Consider the following 6,000-nt stretch of genomic DNA (forward strand, 5'->3'; position numbering starts at 1 on the left):
ATGTTCCTGGGCTCAAGCGATTCACTCACCTCAGCCTTCCAAAGCACTGGGCTTACAGGCATAAGCCACCACTCCTAGCCTAGAGCTGGGATTTTAATCCATGTCTTCTGAAGGCAAATACTGTATTCTTTTCATTACATCTGTGTGGTATATCAGCAGAAATCATTAAGACAAATGGGACTCATCATTGAAAAAAGGAACAAATATAACGTGTAAGAAAGTGTGGTATAAATAAAAGATCGAAATTTAATGTATTTTTAGAAAACCTTTATATCAACCAGCTCTCTAGATATTATTGAGTACACTATGCTTGTGGATTTAAAATGTATATAGGAAATACAAGCCCGTGTCCTCACAGGTGCCTCCTAGGAAAAACTAGCAGGTTTGTTTTTGTTTTTGTTTTTGATGATCTAAAGGATTTCAGCAAATAAATGTTTCCCCAGATACCTGAAAAACCCACTCATCCTCTTAAGGCAGGTCACAAAACTGAAGAATTTTTAAATAAAGCAGAAATTTTAATCCAAATCTTTCTTCTATTCTGTTGGTCTTAATACTAACTAGATAAACAGACTAAAAACAAAAGAACAAAACCACTGTTCCTTAAAGTTTAAACTTTCATCTGCACTCATTCCTTTTTTTCTTTTTTCTTTTTTTTTTTTTTTTTTTTTTTTTTGAGACGGAGTCTTGCTCTGTCGCCCAGGCTGGAGTGCAGTGGAGCAATCTTGGCTCACTGCAACCTCCACGTCTGAGGTTCAAGTGATTCTCCTGCCTCAGCCTCTCGAGTAGCTGGGATTACAGGCGCTCACCACTACACCAAGCTAATTTTTCGTATTTTTAGTAGAAACGGGGTTTCACATGTTGACCAGGCTGCTCTTGAACTCCTGACCTCGTAATTCACCCACCTTGGCTTCCCAAAGTGCTGGAATTACAGGTGTGAGCCACTGCGCCCAGCCTGCACTCATTCTTTAGAAGAATAATGCCCAAGACCACAGCCTGCAATGTGCACACAGTCACCTGGGCATCTTGTGAAAATGTGGATTCTGGTTCTACAGGACTGAGATGGGGCCTAAGACCCTGTATTTTTAATCAACCCCACACTCTGAGTAGCAAAGCCCTAAAATACTTTTGTATGTTTAAGTTGACATATATTGTCAAATGCTGGCTTCTCCCAAACACCAGTGAAAGAATCTCTTCATAAGGCAAAGTTGAGTTTATTGCTCACCACCATAGGGAGATGGCTACTGTGAACTGGTGGTCCCCAACCTTTTTTGGCACAAGGGATGGGTTTCATGGAAGACAACTTTTCTCTGGATGGGGTGGTCAGGTGGGGATAGTTTGGGGATGAAATTGTTCCACCTCAGATCATCAGACATCAGATTCTCATAAGGAGCACACAACCTAGATCCCTCACATGCGCAGTTCACAACAGGGTTCGCACTCCTGTGAGAATCTCAAGCTGCTGCTGATCTGATAGGAGGTGGAGCTCAGTCAGTAATGCTCACTTGCCTGCTTCCCACCTCCTGCTATGCAGTCTGCCTCCTAACAGGATACTTTTAGGTAAAGTTATTGCAGGGGTAGGAGACCCCTGTGGGAAACCAAAAATAGAATTTGAAGGCCTCTGGCAACGATCTGAATGGACTAACTCTTTGGCCAGGATACGCTAAATTTTAACCTGAAAGACTGGCTCAGACCATAACAGGAAGTGAAGGTTGGACATGCCTCATTAACATCAACACAGACCTTAAGTCTGATAGGAAAAACTTGCAATCTATTTTTCTTTAAAGCCTACTACCTGGAGGCTTCATCTTCATGATAAAACCGTGGTCTCTACAACCCCTCCTAGTAACCCAGACATTGCTTTCATAACTATTTTAACCAATTCCCAATCAGAATATGTTTAAACCTACCTATGACCTGGAAGCTCCTCTTCTCTCCTCACCTTTCGAGTTGCCCCACCCTTCCAGATCAAACCATGTAAATCTTCCATATATTGATTGATGTCTCATTCTCCCTAAAATTTGTAAAAGCAAGATGTACCCCGACTACTTTGGGTACATGTTGTCAGGACTTCCTGAGGCTGTGTCACAGGCACATCCTTAACCTTGGGGAAAAAAACTTTCTAAATTGACTGAGACAGATATTTTGAGTTCACACTATCTAGATTCTTAGTAGTGTCTCAAAGCCAGATGCCAAAGTTGGGATATTTATAACATGTAAGGTGGGTCTTTCAAGGTGGGGGCCTGAGGTTGATCAGAATTTGGTAAAGATCATGATGTGGTAATTAAGGATCCGTAAACACCAAGGATTTTGAAGAGTCCTGAGGAGTAAAAGGTTGTTCAGCGCTATCAGCTGGAAAGTTGAACAGTCTGATTTTCTCAAGGGTTGTTTTCTGGGGAATTTCCTGAACCAAACAACAGTTTCTTGTAATTTTTATCTTTCTGGACGCGAGTTTCCTGGAATTGCTGACTTTCGTTGAAGACAGTGAATAGTACAGTCTTATTGACAGTAAGCTGTCTGGGTGTCCATGCTTTCCAGTTTTAATACAAATCTGCACACACATAAAATTGTGATAGACTGTGCATCCGTTGTGAAGTAGCACTTTGGTGTCAGAGAGCACCACCTGCTGGCTCATGAGGGTTAAAAACGTTTAGAACTGCAAAAGTTACTTTTAATAGCACGACACTGCTGCCACCTATCCGTTTATTGTTAAACTTTTCAAATGTTTTACTTTGATTTAATACAGGTCTACTATACTAAGCACCAATTATTTTTTAAAAACAGGTGCTATAAATAGAAAAATAGCACAATATTGTGGAGGCGGACATGAAGGCAGGTGAGATTCTGGTAATTTGGTAGAAAGACGGTTAAGGACAGGATACAGTGTACAGTCCAAAGGACAGAGTTGTATATCTACTAGGGATGACCAGTGTGGGGGGCAGTTAGGGAAGCTTTATAGAGGTAAGGAACCCTAAGGTATCTCTTGAATAAGAATTGACAAGTAGATATGAGAAGGAGGAGTTAGGAATTCTGGGCAGAAATACAGGCAACATGGAGATATTATTCCAGCTGGGTGATTTACTGTGACTGAACCACAAGGTGTAGCAATAGGTCCCAAGAGACATAAAGGAGGCCAGATCATGGAAGGCTTCACATGCCAGACTAGGGAGGTTATCCTGGAGGCAATGACTGGGGAACCACTGATGGGTATCAAGCAGGAAAATACAGGATTAGATCAGTTTACAAACACCACTCCAGCAGAAGCATAGAGAATAGATTGGAAGAAAGTGAAATCGAAATTTGGTACGTCAATTTGGAGTCTTTTTTATTGCAAGTCATGTAAACCTATTCTCACTTAAATAAAAGGAGAAATTTATTGGAGAGATATCAAAAGTGCACCAAGTTATCAAGACGCTGGAAGATCAGACTAGGAAGGGGGCAGGAACATAGGTAGTTTGGAGTAGGCACAGCAGCCATCTCATGAATCTAAGAGGATTCTGTTGCAATAGGTCATCGCTGCCACCACTGCTCTGAATTAGTCCTAATCACCCCAGTGGGATATCAGCTTGGCAGCTTTAGGCCATTTGCCAATGTCTTGGTAGCCAGGTAGCAGAGTAAGGAATAATGGGCTGCTGTGACTTTTTTACATACCCAAAGGATTATAAATCATGCTGCTATAAAGACACACACACATATGTTTATTGCAGCACCATTCACGAAAGCAAAGACTTGGAACCAACCCAAATGTCCATCAATGATAGATTGGATTAAGAAAATGTGGCACATATACACTATGGAATACTATGCAGCCATAAAAAAGCATGAGTTCATGTCCTTTGCAGGGACATGGATGAAGCTGGAATTCATCATTCTCAAAAAACTATCACAAGGACAGAAAACCAAACACCACATGTTCTCACTCATAGGTGGGAACTGAACAATGAGATCACTTGGGCACAGGGCAGGGAATATCACACACCAGGGCCTGTTGGGGGGTAGGAGGCTGGGGGAGGGGTAGTATTAGGAGAAATACTTAATGTAAATGATGAGTTGATGGGTGCAGCAAACTAACATGGCACATGTATACCTAGGTATCAAACCTGCACGTTGTGCACAGGTACCCTAGAAATTAAAATATAATAATAAAAAAAAAGAAAGTGATGCTTCCAGTCAATTAAGGGTCCACTGTATTATGGATCCCTAGCACCCAATACCTGGCACATAAGAAATGAATGAAACATAGTGAATGATCTCAAGTATGCCTACAAGGCGAGAGGAAAGTGATCCTACTTACTAGTCATGCTAGGGAGGCATTTGGGACTGTTGGCTCTGCTGTTGTACAATAGGCCTTGGACTCTGAAGGCTGGCATTTCCTCATCCTAAACCTCAAATTTCAATAAATTACCTCCAAGTGGACAAAGGTCTATGGGCCAGGGTTCTTGGTGTAAATAATCTACCTCTTTTGGGTGTGGTTAATGGAAAAAGACTATACAAAACTAAAAACAATGTTTGAGTGCTGACTACCCGTTAGCCGTGGTAATAAACCACTCTGTATACATGACCTTATTCAATGCTCACTACAAACCCACGAAGCAGATTTTTAGAAAAACTTTGTATTTGGAGTATGTTATACAAGAGGATAGTGTAATGAGCTTTCACCTCCTCATCAGCAGATTTAAATATTTGTTGACTCATGGCTAATCTTGTTTCCTGTGTACTCTCACCCACTTTTCCTCCTCTCATTATTTTAAAGCAAATCCTGGGACATCATATAATTTCATTTGTAAATATCTTAATATGTATCTTTAAAAGATAGGGACTCTTTTTTTTTTTTTTTTTTTTTTTTGAAACAGGGTCTTTGTCACCCAGGCTGGAGGGCTATGGCATGATCATGGTTCACTATGGCCTCAACCTACTGGGCTCCAGCAACCTGCCCACCTCAACCTCCTGAACAGCTGGAACTACAGGTGCACATCACCACACCCATATTTTTTTAATTTTTATTTTCATATACACAGGGTCTTTTCTATGTTGCCCTGGCTAGTTCAGAACTCTTGATCTCAAGTGATAATCCTACCCCAGCCTCCCAATGTGCTGGAATTACAGGCATGAGACACTACATCCAGTGATAAGAACTCCTTTATTTATTTATTTATTTAGACAGAGTCTCGCTTGTTGCCCAGGCTGGAATGCAGTGGCACAATCTTAGCTCACTACAACCCCCGGTTCCAGGGTCCAAACTATTCTTCTGCCTCAGCCACCCAAGTAGCTGGTATTACAGGCCTGTGCTACCACCCCCGGTTAATTTTGTATATATATATAGTTTTAATAGAGATGGGATTTCACAGTGTTGGCCAGGCTGGTCTCTAACTCCTGGCCTCAAATGGTCTGTCCGCCTCAACCTCCCAAAGTGCTGGAATTACAGGCATGAGCCAAAGATTAGAAAAGTCCAATGCCTTGCAGGTGGTCTTTGGACATTAAAGCCTCCCTCAAATCCCTTCTGCTCTCATCAAGTTATCCTGGAGTTACGATTTTAAAATGTACATGTTTAAAATGTCAGAGATAAAAAAGAAATCTAGAGATACTTTCATTGAATAATCTCAAATTTGAAACATTTTATTGTTGATTATATACACATGTAGAAAAAGTACATTATGTAGTATATACATACACATACATGTGTAACCACATGTATATCTAATATAGATATGTATATGTAAACACATACACACAACCAAATATCTTACCCTATCATGTGAAAAGTGAGACTTCCAGGCCCTCAGGGGAAAAGTGCCATTTTCTAAGACTGTGTCCCTCCTGACAAGATCAAATATTTTTGAATGCCCATTGTGCCCAAGGCCTCTGACTTAGTGCAGGTTGCCGTGTGGGGCAGGTGCTCAGGTTTAATAGGCGCTAATTCTTTCCCGCAAAGAGTTTGCAGTGTCTGTACAAAACTACGCAAATAACTACACAACAGAGACAGTGATAAAAGCCAGAGAAGGA

The sequence above is a fragment of the Macaca mulatta genome, chromosome 11 (genome assembly GCF_049350105.2).
Source record: "Macaca mulatta isolate MMU2019108-1 chromosome 11, T2T-MMU8v2.0, whole genome shotgun sequence".
In the NCBI taxonomy this organism is placed as follows: Eukaryota; Metazoa; Chordata; class Mammalia; order Primates; family Cercopithecidae; genus Macaca; species Macaca mulatta.